Source organism: Stegostoma tigrinum, chromosome 10, assembly GCF_030684315.1.
Source record: "Stegostoma tigrinum isolate sSteTig4 chromosome 10, sSteTig4.hap1, whole genome shotgun sequence".
Lineage (NCBI taxonomy): Eukaryota > Metazoa > Chordata > Chondrichthyes > Orectolobiformes > Stegostomatidae > Stegostoma > Stegostoma tigrinum.
Window position 1 is genome coordinate 41,696,993 of NC_081363.1, and position 25,805 is coordinate 41,722,797.

General features: G+C 42.8%; 1 long non-coding RNA gene across 1 annotated transcript in view; it reads left to right on the forward strand.

Moving 5' to 3' along the window:
- Positions 1-2,996: 2,996 nt before the first annotated feature.
- LOC125455854 (uncharacterized) overlaps positions 2,997-25,805 on the forward strand; it is a 317,230-nt gene continuing 294,421 nt past the window's right edge. The window contains exon 1 of the long non-coding RNA XR_007248328.2: positions 2,997-3,372. This is a non-coding gene — a long non-coding RNA (uncharacterized LOC125455854). The remainder of the gene's footprint in view (positions 3,373-25,805) is intronic.

Sequence of the window (25,805 nt, forward strand, 5' to 3'; positions counted from 1 at the left end):
GCAGAACATTGTTTCTCAGACTACTAATTTTTTTAATGTCAGTAGAATGTGGTCAGAAATGTCAGCATATCCGAGCATTAAAAAGATTGAAACTAATCTTCAAACACACACAGCCGGAGTGATAGACTGAATGCTTTTAAAGTGTGATTTCTCAGTAGATCAGAGTTATGCTGTCGCTGTTATGAACTCAAAGCAGTTGTAGCTAACTCACATTGCTCACTTTAATGAGCTCTGGAGATTATTGGTCAACAAGGACTCCTCAGTTATGGTGCCACTTTTTAGCTTTGTTTACACATATTGGTAGAAGTTAGTTCCTAGAGTTCAGAGTGTCTGATTGCAGACTGAACATTTCCAAACACAGACTCAACACTAAAACAAAGTTGCTGGAAAAGCTCATCAGGTCCGGCAGCATCTGTGGAGGAGAAAACAGAATTAACATTTCGGGTCTGGTGGCCCTTCCTCAGATCCTTCCTTTGTTCCTGATTTACAGTATCCATAGTTCTTTTGGTTGTTATTCCAAACACAGACTATCTCATCCACATCAGACCACTTTACTGTCTTTGAGAAGTTTCTAGCAGCCACTTCGATTCGCTAATGCTGATATCATCTCAGAATGTTCCTGTACTCATTTTACATGTAGAAGAATCATTAATTTACAGTTATAATATGATTAGGAATTAGCTGGAGAGAAAAAAAGAAGCCTGAAAAATACTGATCAGAGATGCTGCTTGGCCTGCTGTGTTCATCCAGCTACACACTTTGTTATCCTGGAAAATACTTATTGTGCAGAAAAATAGCATGAGCTATATCGTAAACTGAGGTGACCAATTATTAACATATTTTTGCAACATAATTTACTTATTTCATCTTTAGTTTATTTCCTCTTCTCAAAGGCTTTAAGTACAATTTTTACCTGCAAATGGTGATATTTCGGCTCATGTTCTAGTTACAATTGTGCACATGATTTTCTGAAATGTCTCTTGCCACTATTAATGTTTGATGGGCATCACACTAACTGGAACTAGGTCAGTGAGCATTAAATGTATACTGGGTTTCTCAGAAATTATGAAGAAAACTATGCATACACTAACAATGTTGATAAATGGCCAGATCATTTTTGAATCGGCACTAATCTATTGACCAATTATGGCCCCAATTTTCTCACTGGTTCTATTGCATCCGCTTGAACAATAATCAGGACCTAATTGTTCCAGATGCCTATGACTTCAGGGCAGGCTTACAAGGGAGGGAAAAAATATAGAGATTGCTGGAAAAGCTAAGCAGGTCTGGCAGCATCTGTGAAGAGAAATCAGCGTTAAGTCCAGTCACCCTTCCTCAGAACTGACGGTTGCTAGGAAAATGTCTTTTATGCAGAAGATAGGTTTTGGGGTAGGGTTAAGGAGTAAATGACAGGTGGGAATAGTGCCATAAGAGAGAGAACAGTTCAATAGACAAAGGAGTGGATAACAACCTGGCTGGGAGGGTGAACAGCTGTTAATGGAGGCTGTTAACGGCTAACAATAGGTACTGGGTGATTGCTTTGCAAAACATTGACATTGTGCCTGCAAATAAAGCACCTTGAGCTTCCAGTTTCCTACCATTTTAACACATCACCCTGTTCCCTGGCTAACATCTCTGTCTCAGGCTTGCTGCAGTGTCCCAGCAAAGCTTAGCACGAGCTAGAAGAGCAACATCTCATTTTCCACTTGGGGACCTTGTAGCCGTCTGGACTCAATATCGAGTTCAATAATCTTAGGGCCTGAACTGTCTCATATCCCAGCCCCATATCCCACACTCCAGGCCTTGTTATCACATAGACTTCGAATTACACACTTCCTATTGTTAGCCACTAACAATCTCCATTAACAGCTATTCATCCTCCCAGCCAGATTGTATCCCACTCCTTTGTCTGTCCAACTGTTGTTCTCTCTCTTTGGGCTCCATCCCCACCTATCATTTACTTCTTATGTCTTCACCCACCCTATCTGCTGCATATAAAACAAAACTTTCCAAGCTGCCATCAGTTCTGAGGAAGCATCACCGGACCTGAAAGGTTAACTCTGATTTATGTTCATAGAGGTGCTGCCAGAACTGCTGAGATTTTCCATCAATCTCTATTTTAATTTCTGATTTACAGCATCCACAGTTCTTTTGGTTTTGTTAAGGCAGGGACATTCACGAGGGCCTGTCAGGGCAAATGAAATCAGGAATATCATTCAGGGCAGATGAGGGGCTGGGGTGCCCCTGCATTGGGCATTTCTGCTTCTCTAGGTAAATCAAGACCTGGGTTAATAATACTTCACCTTAATCAAAGAGCTGCAACATGATCTCAGATCAGTGCAAGTGCATTACTTAGACAATGGAATATCTTTGAAGATTATGATCCTGAGCCCATATTGGGCAGAAACTGAAGGGGAGAAAGGTCCTGAGGATTTGGCAATGTCTGAAACCAACACCCCCACCCTCAGTGCCTCTCCCTGTACCCAGACCACCAACAATTGCCAGACATCATATTTTCCATTTGTATGGCCCAAGTGGGTGCCAGCAATACATCTGTCATAGTGTGAGCTTTTACCACCTGCATACAAATTAGGTGGCCTCTTTATGAAGCTGCTAACATTGGAGTAGATGCCAGAATCAGAGCCCATGAATCTTTGAGATCTGAACATTTTAATATTTGTACACTCAGCTTTCTATTGTACGAAACAACATCCATCAGGGATTGCACAATCTTTTCCTGAATAAAATATTTTTCTAACAGACTAGCAGCTTTGGTTGGTTTGATGAATGATAGTACTCATGAGGACCGGCCTAAAATTGAAAAGAAATCTTATTTTATTATTAGAAACAAATCTAGCGAGCAGAAAGCATATGTTCTGCTTTGGACCCCATGCTGCTAGTCAGGGAGATCAGGTCTCACACCAATCAGTAACTTCAAACAATGCCAGCAATCACTCGGGACGAGACTTTACCATTAGTCTTGACTTAAAGCCTTCTGATGTCAGTGGACAGCCCAGAGCAGAAGAGGCACCAACCGGCAAATTGTCACAAAGGAGGAAGAGAACAGCAATGATCAATACCTCTCATTGATTTCCAAATATTTTTTCAAAACAACTGCAGAATGAGATTATCTTTTGGTTTCTAATTTGAATGTTTCAATCATCTTAAGATGTTAAAAAGTTTCATGCCTGACGTACTTGGGATATACGAATGCCATAAAGATTAAACATACGAGAGAGACAGAAGAGTTTAAATTGCTACAATTTAATACAGAAAAATTGCTTTCAGTTGTTGACAGGTGCTTGCACTGCTAATACATGATCTTTTCTGGGAAATTAAGCCTGACCAGTGGAAAAGTATTGCTTCTTAATGGTGAGCAAAACTAAATTTGCAATGCTTATTATTTTTATTGATGTGAGAAGGAAAGGGGATTTTGCAAGAAATGTACTTTGCTAATTGTGTAACTGGAATGGCTAAAGTTAATTGCTTAATTGGAATTATCACAAGGCTTAATCATTGATGGGTACATGCATATTAAATTCCTAGCAGTGGATGTGTGTAAATATTTTGCACAAATCACTGACCTTTGTATAAATTAATCCAATATTCTAAATATGTCAGGTTTCCACATTACTGTTTTTCTAGAGACAACATTATTCATATACCTAAAACTGTGAAATTTATGATTAATCTGCAAGTGTTCAATGTTCATTTTTTGGTTAACTGTTTGTGAAGATTTTGTTGTAGCTTAGAATTTAAAACTGTGATTTGTAAAGGTCAATTATTCTCTCTGGCTCATGCAATCAATTCTCTGTTGAACAAAGAAAATGCTTTTTAATATTGAGATTAATTATTGATCAAAATGCCCTGCTTCCAATTATTCCATCATATTTGTTGACACAAAGGCCTCAGAAAGATTCACATCTTTGATAACGCATATATCCAGGTTCCACGAGCATCTAATTTATCATTCTCCAGGTTTGTGTGATATTTTAGAACATATTTATTAGCTTTGGATCATCTGTACCAAGGCCTATTGCTACTTCTTGCAGTAAAATTGTACTGAAATAGTTGTATCACTGTTTTATAAGCAGTATTTAATGCATCTCTCTTAACTGGATGTACATAACATCATAATGTTATTCAGAGATACTCTATTTACCATTTGCTAAAATTTATATCAGAAATATATATTAGGTAATGAGTTAAATAGTCCTTTGGAATTAATTATATGGGATAATTCTACTCATACATAGATAAAAACTGGCTTGGTCACAGAAGACAGGGAGTAGTGGTGGAAGCGTGCTTTCGGAATGGAGGTTAGTAATGGTGCACCAAAGGGATCAGTGCTGGGCCCTTTGTTGTTTGTAATGCATACAAATGACATGTAGAAAAATGTGAGTGGCCTGATTAGTAAGTTTTTGGCTGACATCAAAATTGTCAGAGTTGCAGATGATGAGGAGGATTGTTAAAGCATCCAGTGAGATGCAGATCGCAGACTTGGGCAGAAAAAATGGCAGACGGAGTTTAATCCAGTCAAATGCAAGGTGATACATTTTGGAAGATCATATTCAGATGCAAATTATACAATAAATGGCAGAACACTTTGGAGCATTGACATATGGAGGGATCTGGGCATACAGGTCCACAGATCCCTGAAAGTGGCAACACAGGTGGATAATGTGGTCAAGAAGGCATAAAGCATGGTTGCCCTCATTGGCTGGCATTAAATATAAAAGTTAGCAAGTTACTTTACAGCTATACAAAACTCTAGTTAGACCACATTTGGAATATTGTTTGCAATTCTGGTTGCAACACTACCAGAAGGACATGCTTTCTTTGGAGAGAGTACAGAGGAGGTTTACCAGGATGTTGCCTGATCTGGAGAGTCTCAGATCTGAGGAGAGTTTGCATAAACTCTGCTGTGGAATGGCGCTGTGGCTCAGTGGCTAGCATGTTTCGGGTCTGGTGGCCCTTCCTCAGAATTGAAACACTAACTCTGATTTCTCTTCACAGATGCTGCCGGACCTGCTGAGCTTTTCCAGCAATCTTTATTTTTCTTTTAATTGTCTGGTTGGCTGGCCATTGATATTTTTTCTGGGCAGGCAGAAAGCTGTCTGTCCTCCATTACTTTCCACCTACTGTGTCAGAGTGGTGCAGTTGAAGATATTTGAATTTTTAGGGATGTAAAAGAGACAGCTCCTTAAAGGAATAGGCAAGAAGAAGTAAATTAGAAGAAGCCTGCAATTTTGAATTACTGAGTGAGACAGAATGACTGTGCGTTTTTTTTTACTCTCTGCTGCATTGGTAATGTTTGAAGTTATGAGACAGAATCAGATTTTTTTTCCAGTCTCAGTGGCTAACCTATGCAATAACAACAGAATTAATGAAAACACCTAAGCATATAACAATTTTGTGCTGCTATCAGTTTTGGAGAAAGACTTCATTATGGATTTTATGGCTTGCTAAGTGAGTTTTTTGCTAAGCAGCGGGTATAGCCAATTTAGATGGACTATAATTTACTAAATCTGTTAGTAGAAGCCCAACTCTACTCGCACTCCGCTTCCTGTCTTACTAAACACACCAAATATTGAGAAATGTCAGCATGAAAATCAGAGCAATTAGATGACGAGATACTCCCAATGTTGAGTTAGGTCTCATCAGATTTTTTGTACCATTCTGCCATTAATCTCACCCTAGCACACATCGCTCAGAGCCCTGTAAGCTTCCGCCCTGTGTATGTAATGCATATGTTGAGGCTCATAGAAATGGAACTGATTCAAATTAACACGTAGTTCTGTTAATGAATAATTGTTTTCTTTTTGACCATGAATATTGAGTATCTTTTACCGTTTTTACAATTGCAAATGACGGTGATTGGAATTTTTTCTTGTTAATGTCAACTTGGATATTTAGAGACATGCAATTGTACCCTTAGTGCACTAGCTGGCTTGGTGTTGTCACATGACTTCGACAAGTGCTGTAAGTGCCTTGTATACAGTCTTTGAAAGCAATTAAATGCATTACCTAAAACAGAACCAGCGTAAAAGGGGAATTTCAGTGTACAAGATTGTGAAGGGATATCACTATGGTGGAGAAGGACAACAGACATGCACTGGAAGAGAGGAAAGTGAAAGCTTGGGATGTGAGGGCTAAAGGGCTGGCAGAGAGATGGTGGCAATGGGCCAAGGGAGGATTTGAATTTCAACAATTTACTAAGGGAAGTTTAACTAGCTCAGTGTGAATAGGGTCCAGGAGATAGGATATTAGGACCGTTTGTGGGTTTGAAGATGTGGGATTTATGAAAACTAGTCTGTTCCTTGTGGCACTGTTGGTATTGCATAAGTGCCAGCCTCTGATTGGCCAGCAACTCTGAGATGGGATTTCCTGTTCTTGATGGGTGGAAGTCCTACCTCAAATTAATTAGTGGCCAGCTGACAGTTTAATTGATGTGGCAAAACCTTGCTGAGCATCAACAGGCTCCTCATCCCAGGGGAATGGGCAGGGAGTATCACACCCCACAAAATCCAGTGCATCAACCTCATTAGTCAGACAGTATGGGATCAGTTATGGAGTTGAAGATGGTGGGACTTGAAAAGTTGAGTGTCATTTGCAGAAATGTGGAAGTTGTCCACAGAAGAACAGTTATGTAACAGAAGGACAGTAAGAAGTTACAGAAAGGAAAGCTAAAACAATGTAGAAGGACATAAATAGGATGTTTTCAAATAATTATTTTTAAATTAATTGAATTTTAAGTTCTATAAAAGCCCTTTCTCTAAAAGAAGGTATTGTGTCCAAAAATATTTTCTCAGCAGATGTTTATAATGATGTGTGGTGCAGCTTGTGTAATGCTGGCTGTTCTTATTTGTAATGTTGTCTCATGCATTCAGGCTGATTGATTTGAAAGAAGCATCTCCTGTCTCTTTCAAAAGCTTCCAGTTTTGTTCAATCAAGGTCATGAAACATTTATAATATAAATAAAGTGATGGCCGAAACTATTATTTTGTACAGCAATTTCACTACTTAATTGAAGAATGGCAACACTCAGCAAAATCTAAAGTGCTGTTGTTGTGTGCAAGACAATAAAAATGCTGGCCTGTGAGTGTCATCACCGCATTTATACCAGCCATTGGGATTTGGAGTGGTTCCAAGTAAAATCATGTAAAATTTACTTTGCCATACCAAGCACTGGAATTTTCTGTGCCTCTTTTCAGAACCTTTCAATTTTTCCATTTTAAAAAAACCCTCCTTCAAGTTTCTAACAATTACTCCTTAAATATGAGAAACCTTTTCCTTTGTCTGTAAAGGAAAGAGACATGTTCATAAATTAGAACTAGGATGTTCAGGGATGATGCCAACAAGCATTTTTCCACACAAAGGGTGGTGAAAGTTTACCGTGTCTCTCAAGTGATTTGTGTATTTGACTAAAAAAATTCAGGTCATTTATCTTCTGCTCAGTGATATAGACAGTAGTCTGAGGATAGGGAGGGCAAGAAATAGAAAAGGTGCTTGGGGGTTGATGTTGGAGTATAAGTATGGGGCATCAATACATTCCAAGAAATATTGATACTTGCTGCAAAATGTGTAATTTTGGTGCTCACAGTCTTGCCCTGTTTGAAATGGTAGAAGTGATATAAACATAGTCTTGAGTTTGGAATCTATGTGATTTGCCACTCAGCATCTTCAGCTTTGACATTTTTGCTTCATGCCACATGGCACTTGGCTTAGATTTCCAGGGGACATATTTGTGAAAACTGAACCCTTTTGTATTTTAGCAAAGGTTATTAGCTTTGCTCAGTTTATACTTCAGTTGTGGTCGTGTAAGGTTCAACATTACTAATTCAGTTCTCAAGACAATATACTGGGCAAATCTTGTTGCATTTCATCAAACCAGGATTGTAATAAATATTAGATGAAGTAAAATTAACCCTTTGGTGGCCTTCAAGTCTTTTCACCCTGTTGCAGCGCTGTACTAAGAGTCCATGTTTTATTCTATTGAGGAGAATTCATGAAGGACACACAACAGGGATTGGTAGTTTATGAAAAATAAATAATTGAGTGGTGCCAGGACACATAACTCACAAGTGCCATTGGCAAAAGCAAGTTGAGTCCCTCGATGGTGCAAGTATTTCATATTTCATAAGACATTGATCGCAGTCATGTTCTTTGTTTGTTTGTTTTGCTTTTGGTCACAAGTATCATTAGCATTTAAAAAACAAAAAGAAGTTGTAATATTAACAATTACTGTCCCTCATAGGTATCTTTGCTATTATAGAACTGGTTGGCAGGGATTCTGATATTTGCTTTGCAAAAACTTGGTGATCAGACATATCCATTCATGCTAACAAGCATTTGAAACAGTTTTAGCAAGCACTTGTGAAATCTCCAGCACATACAGCAGATCTCTGTTTCACTTGCTGTTTACAGAAAAATAGGCTTCCACAAGTAAATTTAAGGATTGCTTTTTACAGGATTTGTCTTTAAGTGAATCAGAGATTGAATAATCAAAAAAGGTACTGGATTCACTATTGCAAAGGCAAAGTCAAGAATGATGAAATTTCATGGATTTGCATGTTAAGAATTCAACAATCAGTTGACTTTTGAACTTATGGGATATTGCATACAGAACACTTTATCCATTGTGGCATAAATCATTAGAGCAGGGAGGTCAAGGTACTTTTGTTATGTCACAGCTGGAGTATTGTGTACATTGCTGTTCACTACAATATCTAAAGGATGTGATTGCATTGGGTGGGAGCAAAAAAGATTCACCAGGATATTGTATCAGAGATAATGGGAACTGCAGATGCTGGAGAATCCGAGGTAACAAAGTGTGGAGCTGGATGAACACAGCAGGCCAAGTAGCATCTTAGGAACACAAAAACTGCTGTTTCGGGCCTAGACCCTTCATCAGAAAAGGGGGATGGGGAGTCAGTTCTGAAATAAATAGGGGGAGAGGGGGAGGCAGATCGAAGATGGATAGATGAGAAGATAGGTGGAGAGGAGGCAGACAAGTTAAAAGGGCGGGGATGGAGCCTGTAGAGGTGAGTGTAGGTGGGGAGGTAGGGAAGGGATAGGTCAGTCTGGGGAGGACGGACAGGTCAAGGGGGCAGGATGAGGTTAGTAGGTAGGAAATGGAGGTGCGGCTTGAGGTGGGAGGAGGGGGTACATGAGAAGAAGAACAGAACAGGTTAGGGAGGCGGGGACGAGCTGGGCGGGTTTTGGGATGCGGTCCGCGGAGGGGAGATTTTGAAGCTTGTGAAGTCCACATTGATACCATTGGGCTGCAAGGTTCCCAAGCGGAATATGAGTTGCTGTTACTGCAACCTTCGGGTGGCATCATTGTGGCACTGCAGGAAGCGCAGGATGGACATGTCGTCTGAGGAATGGGCAGGGGAGTTGAAATTGTTCGCAACTGGGATGTGCAGTTGTTTATTGCGAGCCGAGCATAGGTGTTCTGCAAAGTGGTCCCCAAGCCTCTGCTTGGTTTCCCCGATGTAGGGGAGGCCAAAACGGGTACAGCGGATGCAGTATAACACATTGGCAGATGTGTAGGTGAACATCTGCCTGATGTGGAAAGTCTCCAGAAACCAGCAGAGTTAAGCGAGTGACCTCACTAATATCTTTTCTTGAACCAACATAATAAACACACATTATCTGGTCCTTAACCCATTGCTTTTATAGGAGCATGCTACATGCAAATAGATTTTGCATTACAAATGGAGCCCAGCTCATCCCTGCCTCCCCAACCTGTTCTTCCTCTCACCTCTCCCCTCCACCCACCTCAAGGCGCACCTCCATTCCCTACCTACTACCCTCATCCCACCGTCTTGACCTGCCCATCCTCCCCAGACTGACCTATCCCCTCCCTACCTCCCCACCTATACTCACCTCCACTGGCTCCATCCCCGTCCCTTTAACTTGTATGTCTCCTCTCCACCAATCTTCTCCTCTATCTATCTTTGATCCGCCACCCCCTCTGTCCCATTTTATTTCAGAACCCTCTCCCCCTCCCCCTTTTCTGATGAAGGGTCTATGCCCAAAACGTCAGCTTTTATGCTCCTAAGATGCTGCTTGGCCTGCTGTGTTCATCCAGCTCCACACTTTACCAGGATATTGCCTGGGTTGGAGCGTTTCAGCTATGAAGGGAGACTGGATAAACTCGGGCTGTTTTTTTACAACAGATAAGATGAGGGAAACGTGATAGAGGTTTATATGATTATGGGGGGCATGGAAGGGTTGAATCAAAAGCAGCTGTTCACCATAATTGAAGGGTCAATAACAAGGGTGGCTTAATTTTAAAGTGAAAAAACAGGAAGTTTGGAGCAGATTTGAGGAAAACCTTTTTCACACAGAGTGATAGAGGTCTGGAATGTTCTGCCCAGGAGAATAGTTGAGGTGGGAAACCTCACAACTTTTAGAATAAAATGGTTGAGCACTTGAAATGTAAAGAGATTCCAAGTTATAGGCCTGTTGTAAGAAAATGGGACGGTTGTAGGTAGTAATGTATTTTTGGCAGTCTGGACTTGATGTGCCAAAGGGCCTCTTTCATGATTCCCACACTGTCTCAGAGGATGCATTCTGTTTATTATATAATTACTTCTACTCTACAAGACACTGCCATAACTTTTGAAAACCAAAAGAACTGTGGAAGCTGTAAATCAGGAACAAAAACAACGTTGCTGGAAAAGCTCAGCAGGTCTGGCAGCATCTGTGAAGGAGAAAACAGAGTTCCCATTTTGGGTCCCTTCCTCAGAACTGATGGTGGCTGGGAAAACATTAGTTTGCATGCAGAAAATAGGGAGGTGGGTGGGGTAGGGAGTAAACAATAGGATAGAGCCCAAAGAGAGAGAAAGACAAGGGGGTTGCTAACAGTCAGGCTGGGAGGGTGGGTACTTGTTAATGGGGGCTGTTAGTGACCAACAACAGTGGGTGTGTATTGGCAGGCTACGTGGTAACAAAGCCTGGTGTATGGTGTGGGGGGTGTGGGACATTGGAGAGTTTACACCCTAAAATTATTGAACTCAGCATTGAGTCTGGAGGGCTGTAGGGTCCCCAAGCAGAAAATGAGGTGTTTTTCCTCCAGTTTGCATTGGGCTTCACGTGAACACTGTAGCAAGCCAGAGACAGAGATGTTGGCCAGGGAACAGGGTGGTGCGTTGAAGTGGCAGGCAACCGGTAGTTCAGGGATAACAAGGTGTAGAGCTGAATGAACACAGCAGGCCAAGCAGCACCTTAGGAGCAGGAGAGCTGATGTTTGGGGCCAGACCCTTCATTAGAAATGGGGGAGGAGAAAGGGTTTCTAAAATAAATATGGAGAGAGGGGAAGGCGGATCGAAAATGGGTAGAGGAGAAGATAGGTGGAAAAGAGACAGACAAGTAAAAGTGATGTGGCTGTAGTACCGGGTTTGCTTCAGGACATGGTCGAGCAGTTTCAAGGCCAAAGAGATTATAAGAGGGCTGCAGTGGGAGAGAAATCCCCTGAGGTTTTTCTGGAGGGAAGAGTGTAACTTCTTCAAGGTAGGCATCCTTAGAAGGGGCTTCGCAGTGGGGTTAAAATTGTATCAGAGATAATAGGAACTGCAGATGCTGGAGAATCCGAGATAACAAGGCGTAGAGCTGGATGAACACAACAGGCCAAGCAGCATCTTAGGAGCAGGAAGGTTGATGTTATGAGCCTAGACCCTTCATCAGAAATGAGGGAGGGGAAGGGGGTTCTGAAATAAATAGGGAGAGAGGGGGATGCATGTGTCCGTGCAGAAGGGACGAGGGAGGGGAAGGGAATAAGTGGGGATAGACTGGACACTAATTTTCATTACAAATCCACTGAATCCCACAGCAACCTGGACTATACATCCTCATACTCCACTTCCTGTAAAGACCCCATCCCGTTCTCTCAGTATTGAGTTTAATAATTTTAGGGCCTAAACTGTCCCTTGTCCCAGGTCCCCCACCCCACATACCACTTGTTACCACATAGCCTGCCACTACGCATCCCCTGTTGTTTGTCACCAACAGTCCCCATTAACAACTACTCACACCCTGCCCAGCCTGATCATTAGCAACTCCTTTGTCTGTCCAACTGTCTTTCTCTCTCTCTTTGGGCTCCATCCTATTGTTTACTCCCTACCCCACCCACCTCCCTTTTTTCAGCATATAAACTCACGTTTTCCTAGCCACCATCAGTTCTGAGGAAGGGTCACCGGACCCGAAACGTTAACTCTGTTTCCTCCTTCACAGCTGCTGCCAGACCTGCTGAGCTTTTCCAGCAACATTGTTTTTGTTCTATAATTTTTGTCTTTTACTCTCATTTTTGAACGGCACAAATTAGTCCAAAATATCTCCTCAAGCTGAGAAGGGGTCACTACAGTTTATCTACGAGAAATAACAGCAGGCCAAATGAGCCAACAATGAAATCGGTTTCTTGTAGATTCCTCAATTTTGAATAATAATGAAATGAAATTTGTTTGATTATCAGTCCTTTCAACTTTGTCCAATGAGAATCCAATTCTAAACTCTGCAGACAATGAACCTATCCCTGGGCCTCTTCTGTCTCCACCTAATCACTCATTCACTGCTTTTCACGGGATCGCCCCGACAAAATAGTTATCTGAATCTCTTGATGTATGTGAACAGGATAGGGGGGGGGTGCGGAACAGTGATCCTGGGTGATGTGAGATACTGCCTTCATGCATGTCATTTGTAGCCATGTTCTGTTCTTTGCAGTTGCTTGTGGCACAAAAGAGAACATTGATTCTGGTTGAGAAACAGCATTATGTAGCTAATAGCATACGTAATCCATTGTGTTTAATGGTTGCTCACGAGGGAATGGGGCAAAATTTTTTTTACCTCTCTTGTTGTCAGGCATTACAATATCTACATGGCTTCATCATATTAGCTAATTTAAAATCAGGATGGAATTTTAAGCATAGAATAGTCTGTAATTTACATCTACAATGGACATTAACTGATAGAAATCAAACATCCCAATGCACGCATCAGCTTCCTCCTATATCAATATCGAGCACTTTTGGCTCAAAGCAATTTAAGGTGACGGACTGGCCAAGATTTTGCAGTGACAGGGTGGAGGATAGGGGATGGAACTGCAAGGCAGCAATGGTGTTGATAAATTTTGCATTTACGCTTCATAAAAGCCAATGGAAAAATCATTCCCACCATTCTCAGCTGGATCTTTTTAGGCTGTTGCCCATGGAACAGATTAGATTTTGCACTGCATGGTTTGATTGTGCTGTTTCAAATTTAAGTAGCAATCAGGGCCCTATTTATGCTGGAAGGCTCCAATTTGCATATCAAATTGATGTACTGCCTTGATGATCAAGGTTAAAGGGGCAGTAGGGCTCCTGGTCCCATTTAGAGATCATTGCAGTCTGTTTTCACTGGGAAAAAAACAAGTGAAAATCAATCCCATCATCTCAAAGTGCATGGTGTTAAAAAGGAATTGACAATATTGTAAATGTGAAATGTGCTATGTACAATCCACTAAAACAAGGAGAATGAAAAATTATTTTAAGGAATTGATTTGTTTAACAAAGAAGTCCAGCCATTTACAGGCTTTTAAGCCTTGTGGAGAAATTGGTTTCTCTTGAAGAGTGTTCTTTCCCAGTCATAAAGTTGCTGTTACACAGGAGGAGGATTTAGTGGAAGAAAAATGGGAGATGCAAGTCTGTAACAATTATCAGGAAATAACGTTAAACTTCAGGGAACTTAAGAGGCTGAAAAGCTGGGCAAGTTGAGCAATAATATCTATACAAATTATTATGACACAATCTATATCATAGTGTGAATTTGTTTTCCAAAATGGCTGAGTAAGTTACTGTGTTAAGTGGCCATGACAAATGGACCTGAATAACACAGATATTTCTTACGAGCATGCATCAGGACAATAAAAAAAATCACCTGACAGCAGAGAAGTCATTCTTTGTGAATCTATTGTCTTGATGTATTTATATAGCTTGGCCATCAAACAGCGGGCCAGCTGAAATTGTTACATATAAACATGTTGATGGAAGAAAGAAAATTCTAAGATTCTGCAATAATTCCACAGTGTGAGTGACTTCATTTGAACCCTGCCACCAGGCCTATTTTGGGGTAATCGAAAGGAAGGATGGGGTTGAATATCACTAAAGTGGATGAGACACAGGTTGATTAGAATGATTCTATGCATATACACCAATGTTAAACTATAGAATGCTAATAGGTTTAGTTGCTGCCTATATTCATGAAGCTGTTACTTGTTTGTCATAGAAATTAATCCTGAAGATTTATTATATGTTTTAGGTGATTCTAACAATTCAAGGCAAATACCCAAATGAAACTTATTTAGTTTCAAGAAACCAGCTTTTTTAGCTTCAGTATTTACTGTGGAGAAAGATATGGAAGCTAGGGAACACGGGGAATTAAATAGTGATGCCTTGAAAAGCGCCCACATTACAGAAGAGGAGCTGCTGGGGCTCTTAAGACACATAAAGATAGATAAATGCCAGGGACCTGATCAAGTGTATTCCAGGACTTTGTGGGAAGGAAAGGAAGAAATTACAGGCCCCCTAGCAGAAATATTTGTATTGCTGACAGCCACAGGTGGGGTGCAGGAAGTCAGGAGGTTGGCTAATGGTGTGCCCTTGCTTAAGAAAAGCTGCAAAAGTAAAGCCATGTAACCACAAACCAATGAGCCTGACGTCAGTGGTGGATAAATTGTTTGATAGGGTCTACATGCATTTGGAAAGGCAAAAACTAATCAGGGACAGTCAGCATAGCTTTGAACATGGGAAATTAAGTCTCACAAACTTAATTGAGTTTTTTCAAGAGGTGACCAGAAAGATAGATAAAGGCAGAGTGGTAGACATTGATCTCCATGGACTTTGGCAAAGCCTTAACAAGGTTCCTCATGGTATACTGGTTCGTAAGATTAGATCACATGGGATCCAGGGAAAGCTAGCCAATTAGATCCAAAATTAGCTTGTTGGTAGGAGGCAGGGGTGGTGATAGAGGGTTGTTATTCAGACTGGAGGCCTGTGGCCAGTGATGTGCTGCAAGGATTGGTGCTGAGTCAACTGAGTCATTTATACAAACGATTGGGAGAGAATATAGGAAGGCATTGTTAGTAAATTTGCAATGACACCAAAATTGGTGTTATAGTTGACTGTAAGAATTTAAGAGTATTTAAGACAGTATTTAAGAATGCAGTGGAATCTCGATCAACTGAACAATGGGCTGAGGAGTGGCAGATGGAGTTTAATTTAGATAAATGTGAGGTGTTGCATTTTGGTAAGACAAACCAGGACAGGACTTATACAGTTAATGTCAGGGTCTTGGGGAGTGTTGTCGAAAAAAGAGACCTAGAGGTGTAGGTACATAGTTCCTTGAAAGTGGCATCACAGGTTGACAGGGTGGTGAAGACCATAAGACCATAAGACATAGGAGTGGAAGTAAGGCCATTCGGCCCATCAAGTCCACTCTGCCATTTAAATCATGGCTGATGGGCATTTCAACACTATTTCCCTGCACTCTCCCCGTAGCCCTTGATTCCTTCTGAGATCGAGAATTTGTCGATCTCTGCCTTGAAGGCATCCGACGTCCCGGCCTCCACTGCACTCTGCAGCAATGAATTCCACAAGCCCACCACTCTCTGGCTGAAGAAATGTTGTCTCATTTCAGTTTTAAATTTACCCCCTCTAATTTTAAGGCTGTGCCCACGGGTCCTAGTCTCTCCCTCTAACGGAAGCAACTTCCTAGCGTCCACCCCTTCTAAACCATACACTATCTTGTAAGTTTCTATTAGATCTCCCCTCAACCTTCTAAACTGTAATGAATACAATCCCAGGATCCTTAGCCGTTCATCATGCGTTAAAGTTACCATTCCAGGGATCATCCGTGTGAATCTCCGTTGGACACGCTCCAGGGCTAGTATGTCCTTCCTGAGGTGTGGGGCCCAAAATTGGACACAGTATTCTAAATAGGGCTAACTAGAGCTTGATAAAGCCTCAGAAGCACATCGCTGCTTTTATATTCCAACCCTCTTGAGATAAACGACAAAGGCATTTGGCACACTTGCCTTCATCGGTCAGAGCAGTGAATACAGGAGTAGGATTGTCATGTTACGCTGCACTATTCATTAGGAAGGCCGTATTTTGGAGTACTGCATACAATTCTGGATACCCTGCTACAGAAAAGATGTGATTAAACTGGAAAAGGTGTAAAAATGATTTACAAGGATGTTACTGAGACTGGTGGGTTTGAGTTATAAGGAGAGGCTGGATAGACTGGGACTTCTTATTTTGGAGCATTGGAGGCTGAGGGGTTTATAAAGTCATGATGAGCACAAATACAGTGAATAACCAATGTCTTTTCTCTGAGGTAGGGGAACTAGAACTAGATACCATAGGTTTAAGGTGAGAGGGGAAAGATTTAAAATTAAGAGGGGCAACTTTTTCACACAGTGGATGGTGCATACATGGAATGATCTGCCAGACAAAGTGCTAGAGGTCAGTACACTTGAAAGGCATTTGGATAAGTGCATGCATAGGAAAGTCATTGAGGGGCATAGGCAAAATACAGGCAAATGGGACTAGTTCAGTTTATGAAACAGGGTCGACATGGATAAGTTGGGTTGAAGGGTCTGTACCCCTACCATCTGACCCTCTGACTCTAAACTACAGGCACACAAAGGTGGATAAGTCACCGGGACCAGACATACTACGCCCCAGACTTTTTAAGGAGTTAGCTGAAGAGATAGTGGAGGCATTAGAGGTGATCTTTCAGGAATTGCTAGAGTCAGGAAGGGTACCAAAGGACTGGAAAATCATTAACATGACAAAAGACAGAAAATTACAGGCCGATCAGCCTAACTTCATTTGTGGGTAAGATTTTAGAGTCCATTGTAAAGGAAGGAGATTCCTGAATTTGTGGAAGTGTGTGTTAAAACAGGACAAAGTCAGCATGGTTTCATCAAGGGGAGGTCATACCTGACAAATCTGTTAGAATTCTTTGAGGAAGTAATGAGCAGGTTAGACTAAGGAGAGCCAATAGATGTTACCTACCAGATGGCCTTTGACAAGGTGCTGCACAGGAGGTTGTTGAATAAGATAAGGGCCCATGGCGTTAGAGGCAAGGTGCTAGCATGGGTAGAAGATTGTCTGTCTGGCAGAAAGCAGAGTGTGGGGCTTTCTCAGGATGGCAGCTGGTGACAAGTGGTACTCCGGAAGGGTCAGTGTTGGGACCACAGCTTTTCACTTCATACATTAATGGCCTAGATGAAGAAACTGAGGGCATTTTGGCTAAGTTTGCAGATGATACAAAGATAGGTATAGGGATAGGTAGTATTGAGGAGGCAGGGAGGCTGTAGAAGGATTTGGACAGTTTAGGAGATTGGGCAAAATAATGGCAGATGGAATACAACATGGTTAAGTGTGAGGTCATGTACTTTGGTAAGAAGAATAGAAGCATGGATAGAAATTCGGAAGTCTGAAGTGCAAAGAGATTTGGAAGTCCTAGTCCAGGATTCTCTCAAGATAAACTTGCAGGTTGAGTCTGTAGTTAGGAAGGCAAATGCAACTTTGGCATTTATTTTGAGAGAACTTGAGGGATGTGCTTCAGAGACTCTATAAGGCTCTGGTCAGGCCACATTTGGAGTATTGTATACAGTTTTGGTCCCCACATCTCAGGAAAGATGTACTGGCCCTGAGAAGGTTCACAAGAATGGTCCGAGGATTTGAAACTTACAGATTACTGAATGGCTTAGACAGTGTGCATGTTGGGAAGGTGTTTCCATTGGTACAGAGACTAGGACCTGAGGGAAGACCTCTACAAATAGAGATGATGAGAACCTTTTTTAGCCAGAGAGTGGTGAATTTATGGAATTCAGTGCCACAGAAGGCTACGGAGGCCAGGTCATTGAGTATATTTGAGACAGAGATAGATAGGTTATTGATTTTCAAGGGGCTCAAGGGTTACATGGAGAAAGTGGGAGAATGGGTTTGAGAAATTTATCAGCCATGATTGAATTAAATTCTTGTAGGTTTTTGCTGCAATTCTCCACTAGAAAGTCAGAACATGCTTGACTTCTGACTTCATCCTAACTATTATCATTGGCTTTGAGAAGTCAAGCAGTATCAGGTGACTAGAAATGATCCTGCTGATATACATTGCTATACTTCAATAAAATGAAATGTGTTACCTCCCTCACTGATGAGACTCCCGAAGGTTGCGTGGTCAGAGAAGAAGGAGGCTCACCATTACCTTCTGTGCAGTAATTAGGGGCATGCTACAAACTTTGGCCGAGCCAATGATGCCTACTCTCAAAAAATGAAGAAAAAACGCAGTGATCTGGCCAATCTATCTGAGAAATAGGAAATGTCACTTTGTAAAAACAACTAATTTCAGAAAATATATCAGTGATAATGGGAACTGCAGATGATGGAGAATCCAAGATAACAAAGTATGGGGCTGGATGAACACAGCAGGCCAAGCAGCATCTCAGGAGCACAAAAGCTGACGTTTCGGGCCTAGACCCTTCATCAGACAGGGGGATGGGGAGACGGAACTGGAATAAATAGGGAGAGGGGGAGGCGAACCGAAGATGGAGAGAAAACAAGATAGGTGGAGAGGAGAGTATAGGTGGGGAGGTAGGGAGGGGATAGGTCAGTCCAGGGAAGATGGACAGGTCAAGGAGGCGGGATGAGGTGGGAGGTAGGAAATGAAGGTGCGGCTTGAGGTGGGAGGAAGGGATCGGTGAGAGGAAGAGCAGGTTAGGGAAGCAGAGACAGACTGGGCTGGTTTTGGGATGCAGTGGGGGGAGGGGACGAGCTGGGCTGGTTTTGGGATGCAGTGGGGGAAGGGGAGATTTTGAAGCTTGTGAAGTCCACATTGATACCATTGGGCTGCAGGGTTCCCAAGCGGAATATGCGTTGCTGTTCCTGTAACCTTCGGGTGGCATCATTGTGGCACTGCAGGAGGCCCATGATGGACATGTCATCTGAGGAATGAGAGGGGGAGTTGAAATGGTTCGCAACTGGGAGGTGCAGTTGTTTGTTGCGAACCAAGCGGAGGTGTTCTGCAAAGCGGTCCCCAAGCCTCCGCTTGGTTTCCCCAATGTAGAAGAAGCCACACCGGGTGCAATGGATACAATATACCACATTGGCAGATGTGCAGGTGAACATCTGTTTGATATGGAAGATCACTTTGGGGCCTGGGATGGGGGTGAGGGAGGAGGAGTGGGGGCAGACAAGGGTGGGGATGGAAAAATGTCTTGGGTGGTGGGGTCGGATTGTAGATGGTGGAAGTGTATCCGGAGGTTGGTGGGGTGGTATGTGAGAACAAGGGAGATCCTCTGGGGGCGGTTGTGGTGGGGGCGGGGTGTGAGGGATGTGTTGCGGGAAATGCAGGAGACATGGTCAAGGGAGTTCTTGACCACTGCGGGGGGAAAGTTGCGGTCCTGGAAGAACGCGGACATCTGGGATGTGCGGGAGTGGAATGCCTCATCCTGGGAGCAGATGCAGCGGAGGCGGAGGAATTGGGAATAGGGGATGGAATTTTTGCAGGAGGGTGGGTGGGAGGAGGTGTATTCTAGGTAGCTGTGGGAGTCAGTGGGCTTGAAATGGACATCAGTTTCTAGCTGGTTACCTGAGACGGAGACTGAGAGGTCCAGGAAGGTGAGGGATGTGTTGGAGATTGCCCAGGTGAACTTTAGGTTGGGGTGGAAGGTGTTGGTAAAGTGGATGAACTGTTTGAGCTCCTCTGGGGAGCAAGAGGCGGCGCCAATACAGTCATCAATGTAACGGAGGAAGAGTTGGGGTTTGGGGCCTGTGTAGGTGCGGAAGAGGGACTGTTCCACGTAACTACAAAGTGGCAGGCATAGCTGGGGCCCATGCGGGTACCCGTGGCCACCCCCTTTTGTCTGTAGGAAGTGGGAGGAATCGAAAGACAAGTTGTTGTGGGTGTGGACGAGTTTGGCTAGGCGGATGAGGGTGTCGGTGGAGGGGGATTGGCCGGGAATTGAAAGCCCTCCGCTTCTTCCTGTCCCACAAGCCCGACCAATCCCCTCAAGCGCCTAGCCAAACTCGTCCTCACCCTCAACAACTTCTCTTTCGATTCCTCCCACTTCCTACAGACAAAGGAGGTGACCAACACCTTCCACCCCAAACCTGAAGTTCAGCTGGGCCATGTCCAATACATCCCTCACCTTCTTGGACCGCTCAGTCTCCGTCTCAGGTAACCAGCTAGAAGCTGATGTCCATTTCAAGCCCAATGACTCCCACAGCTGCCTAGAATACACCTCCTCCCACCCACCCTCCTGCAAAAATTCCATCCCCTATTCCCAATTCCTCCGCCTCCGCCGCATCTGCTCCCAGGATGAGGCATTCCACTCCCGCACATCCCAGATGTCCACGCTCTTCAAGGACCGCAACATTCCCCCCGTAGTGGTCGAGAACACCCTTGACCGCGTCTCCCGCATTTCCCGCAACACATCCCTCACACCCCGCCCCCACCACAACCGCCCCCAGAGGATCTCCCTTGTTCTCACATACCACCGCACCAACCTCCGGATACACTTCCACCATCTACAATCATACCCCACCACCCAAGCCATTTTCCATCCCCACCCTTGTCTGCCTTCCAGAGAGACCACTCTCTCCGCTACTCCCTTGTCCGTTCCACACTCCCCTACAACCCCACCACAGCCAGCACCTTCCCCTGCAACCGCAGGAAGTGCTACACTTGCTCCCACACCTCCTCCCTCACCCCTATTCCAGGCCCCAAGATGACCTTCCATATCAAGCAGATGTTCACCTGCACATCTGCCAATGTGGTATATTGTATCCATTGCACCCGGTGTGGCTTCCTCTACATTGGGGAAACCAAGCGGAGGCTTGGGGACCGCTTTGCAGAACACCTCCGCTTGGTTCGCAACAAACAACTGCACCTCCCAGTTGCGAACCATTTCAACTCCCCCTCCCATTCCTCAAACGACATGTCCATCATGGGCCTCCTGCAGTGCCACAATGATGCCACCCAAAGGCTACAGGAACAGCAACGCATATTCCGCTTGGGAACCCTGCAGCCCAATGGTATCAATGTGCACTTCACAAGCTTCAAAATCTCCTCTTCCCCTACTGCATCCCAAAACCAGCCCAGTTCTTCCCCTCCCCCCACTGCATCCCAAAACCAGCCCAGTCTGTCTCTGCTTCCCTAATCTGTTCTCCCTCTCACCGATCCCTTCCTCCCACCTCAAGCCGCACCTTCATTTCCTACCTCCCACCTCATCCCGCCTCCTTGACCTGTCCATCTTCCCTGGACTGACCTATCCCCTCCCTACCTCCCCACCTATACTCTCCTCTCTATCTATTTTGTTTTCTCTCCATCTTCGGTTCGCCTCCCCCTCTCTCTATTTATTCCAGTTCCGTCTCCCCACCCCCCTCTCTGATGAAGGGTCTAGGCCCGAAACGTCAGCTTTTGTGCTCCTGAGATGCTGCTTTGCCTGTTGTGTTCATCCAGCTCTAACTTTGTTATCTTAATTTCAGAAAATCCTGGTCTTGCGTTCTGCCATTAATGTGGCAAGACAGTAACATTTAAGCAGCCAATCAAATGATGATAAAAGACAACACAACATTGTTCAAATGTTATGAACATTAATAAACACAGAAGTGAATGATATAAATGTTTCATTGATTTATGGTAGCTTCGTGATCATCTTAGATTTCATTTTAGTTTGGAGTTATATTAATTCAAATCATATTTTCCTTGCCTCACTCAGAAATACAAGCGAAATGTGAATGTGGATTGAATTGACCATATAATCAAAACAAATAACAGGGGTACAATGCCTCACATTTGCATGTAACAATTCAAACATTAAACTTTCTTTCCTAGAAAGTATAATTACTCTGGGGGCCTCTGTGAGGTGAAGCTAGCTGCCAAGACAGATAAGCGTGATGTTTAAATAAATGTTAGTGACCTCTCACTAATACCAAGGTCAGCCTCCATCCACACAAATGGAACATTCAAACTAAATGCTCTGCCAGTCAGAAAAAGACATGGTTGTTCTTCTTGCATTTAAAAGTATTAGGTTTCTTCAAAAGAACAAAAGTTTTACTTGAACGAAAAGGCATTGATTCGGTCAGTGAGGTTAGAAAAGCTGGGGCTGGGTGAAAGGTAATGATGATGGGGTGCTTTAATATGGAAGGGCATATAAATTTGTGTGTGAAAAGGGTGAAAGCAATAGAATTGACTGGGCCCTGGGAATCCTGGATTTCTTGCCAATGTGGTATGCTGTGTCTGATCAATCCTCCCGGTAAAGAGTTCACAATTAAGCACCTAATTGCACAATGAATAAGGAACAGGAATAGGGAATTCAGCTCCTCGAGCTCATTCTGCTATTTACTCTGTCCTGATTGTAACCTCAAATCCATATTCCTGCTTATCCTTGGTAACTTTTGATCCCTTTGCTTTCCAAGAATCACCTCATTTCTGCCTTAAAAATATTCCAGTACAATGGTTCTACTGCCTTTTCAAATAAAGAGTTTCAAAGCATTATAACCCTCTTAGCAAAAAAAATTAAACAGTGACTACTGTTCTAAATTCTCCCAGAAGAGGAAAAACTGTCTTTGCACTCAAACTGTCAAGATCCTTCAGGATCTTATAAGCTTCGATTAGAATGGTATTAACATTGATGCTTAAAGTTTAACAAGTTGGTCCCAGAATTTATGGACTTCCTAAGCTTACCAGTGAAAGAGAGGTGGCAATTAAGGAGGCCTCATAAAATGGAGTACTTTACACTCGGTGGCTGCATCCTTTCTTACCACCAGGTAATGATATTCTTTGTACTATTGTTGAGCAACGATGTTCCATCCTTTACAACTTTGTCCTACATTTTGGAAGTTTGATCTATCTAATCAGGATGGCTGTCACCTATTTTGCCTTATGTTGGACTTCTGATGAACACTGCCTTTAACTCTTGCTTGTAGGCCACAATAGTGGTGGCAGACATTCATGAGCTGCGAACGAAATCCATTGCTAATTATATCTGCTGTTCATGGTGTATCAGTAACTGTCTCAGTCACCGGCACCTTCCTCTTCTTTGCCTCTGGCTCATCCCAGGGTTCTGCCAGTGACATTTGCAGGATCTTCCTGTCAGATGCGCGCTAATAGGTAAGACTGTTGGTTTCTTGCAAGGGTCTACAATTATGCTTTGCTTTCTGGGAAGGCATCAATCAGAATGAGTGAGCTGTTTATTTTGTATGATAGGTGGATAAAACAGGCAGTAGTCTGTGCATCCTAGAAAATCCACAAATATGTGCCAAGCATATTTTTCCGTCTGACATTTCCTGGGTAACTACACTTTGCTGTGCTGGAGAAGATTTTGCTGTACATCTGTGGGATATTCGAATACAAAGGCTAGGATAGTTGTCATTCTATTTACTGTGGCAATGAGACTATGCCCTCACTCAAGGTCGGAATAGTCTTGTGTGATTCCTGTATTTGCAGGGAGACATCATTATTACTGCCAATGATATAATCCATTCACGCTTGAAAGGTCTCCGCCAATCTCTCTGTAATTATGAACAGTGTGCTCAAAAACCTCTCAGACTGTTGCCTATTCTCTGCTACTATTCTTAATGCTTATCCTCTTCAGTGATAGACCCTGGGATAGAGCATCTGTATCCAAATGAGCAGACAGTAGCCAGGGATGCATTCTTTGAGGTGAACTCTGCAACCTTTACCACCACCATATGCCCCTGGGTCTTGTGAAATCTAAGTCACCAGTTAAGTATTCACCTTTTCTCTGTTACCTAGCTGTACCACTGCAGAGTAAATATAACAGCATAGGTGTTCATATGTTTTGTGCAAATGCATCCTTTATCTAATTGAGTGCCTCTGAAGAATTATCATCTGCAACTTCCAATAATTCTTGATGTTCACAGAAAGGCTCAGTTGGCATATAGATGGTACCAAGGAGCAGTAACAAACCGGGAATGGATGGAGTGCATGTGGTGAAGCGGAACGCAATGCAGATGCCTGACATTGCATAGGAAGAAGGTGGATGGGAAGAGTGGACTGACAGATTGGGATGTGAGCAAGTGGATCGAGAGTGAAAGATGTCTGACTATGCAAGCACAAAAGTCACGGTCACAGTTCATTCCAAGAAGCACTGCACTGTTGGAGGTGTCATGCTTTGTGTACAAAATTAAACAAAATCCCCAGGAAATGTGCGGGGGGCTGAGATCCCACGGCATTATTGCAAAAGAGATTAGGGGAGTTACCTCTGATGTTTTGGCCAGTATTCATCCCTCAATCAAAACTAAAATAAAAATACAGATTTTTCTGGTCATTATCACATTACTGTCTTGCTGCTTGCACATTGGCCACTGTTTCCCACATTACAACAGTGACTATAATTCAAAAGGTACTTCATTGAACAAAGCAATTTGAGGTATCCGCTGGTAATGAACATGTGTTATGTCAATGCATGCTTTTTTTCTTTTCTAAGTGGGCGTGAGGGCACTGTACAATGTTGGAGTAAGCACAGTGTGTGGCTGGGTGAAGTGCACAACAAGGCAGGAATGGCTAGCACGAGGGGTCATAGTTTTAAGCTGGTTGGTGGAAAGTATAGAGGGGATGTCAGAGGCAGGTTCTTTACGCAGAGGGTTGTGAGAGCATGGAATGCGTTGCCAGCAGCCGTTGTGGAAGCAAGGTCATTGGGGTCATTTAAGAGACTGCTGGACATGCATATGGTCACAGAAATTTGAGGGTGCATACATGAGGATCAATGGTCGGCACAACATTGTGGGCTGAAGGGCCTGTTCTGTGCTGTACTGTTCTATGTTCTATGTTCTAAGGCGTTAGTGAATAAAAGCAAAATAAGAGGCCTCTGAAAACATTTGAACATAGTTGCACGTTCCCAGGTAATTTTCAAAGGACGCCACACATCTCTTCCCACAGTTTCCAGTCCATGTCTTGTTTAATATCAGAACCCAAGGCAATGACTGTGAGGCTACAGAAGTAAAATAGTGGGGATCCTGGAAATCCAAGCAAACATTATTAACTGAAGACTCATGCTATCAACTCAGTCCTATTTTATACATGTAAAAAGATCCCTGATTTAAAGAAGCCTTGAAGTTTATTCACTTTTCCTGGGATCAACTGAAAACATTTTGTAGCTCACCACTCACTAGAATTCGTTCTGATGTCCCTTCACAGTTCCAGTTTTTAACTAAAATACTTCCAACAGAGTCTTTCCATTAGGTTTTTTCTAGACAATTCTTCAACTTTTCTTTCAGCCTCACAACCCTGGGATTTCACAGCTCCTGTATGGACCTCACCGTGTTTCCTGTGCAGTGGTGGAAAACAACAAAAAACACCATTGCTTTCCAATAGCCCTTTGCTATCGTTTCAAACTGCAGCCAAGCTGATTGCTACCAGATCTCCAACTGCAAGTAAGGTTAATTACTTTGCACTGAGAATTACTCCAGGTTTTCCCCTTTACCAAATAAATTTTGCAATCAATATGTCTCTTTCTGACTTTGTCTTCTGCTAAATTTCCATTCCCACTCATAGATTGCTCTGTGGATGATATTTGCTGTACTTCAGTTGTAGATCTTTCTCCCAAGGGGCTACAAACTGCACAAGGCCCAAAGTTGACACAATCTGTTTAGTGCTTTTCAACTAACAAACAGTGGTACTGAATAAAAATAAACTAACTGAATTGACATAGCTGAACTTTGAAGAAAGAAACCATTCTCTGTGGCAAGGTGATACATGTGCCTTGTTGAAATACGTTGACTATCTTTCAA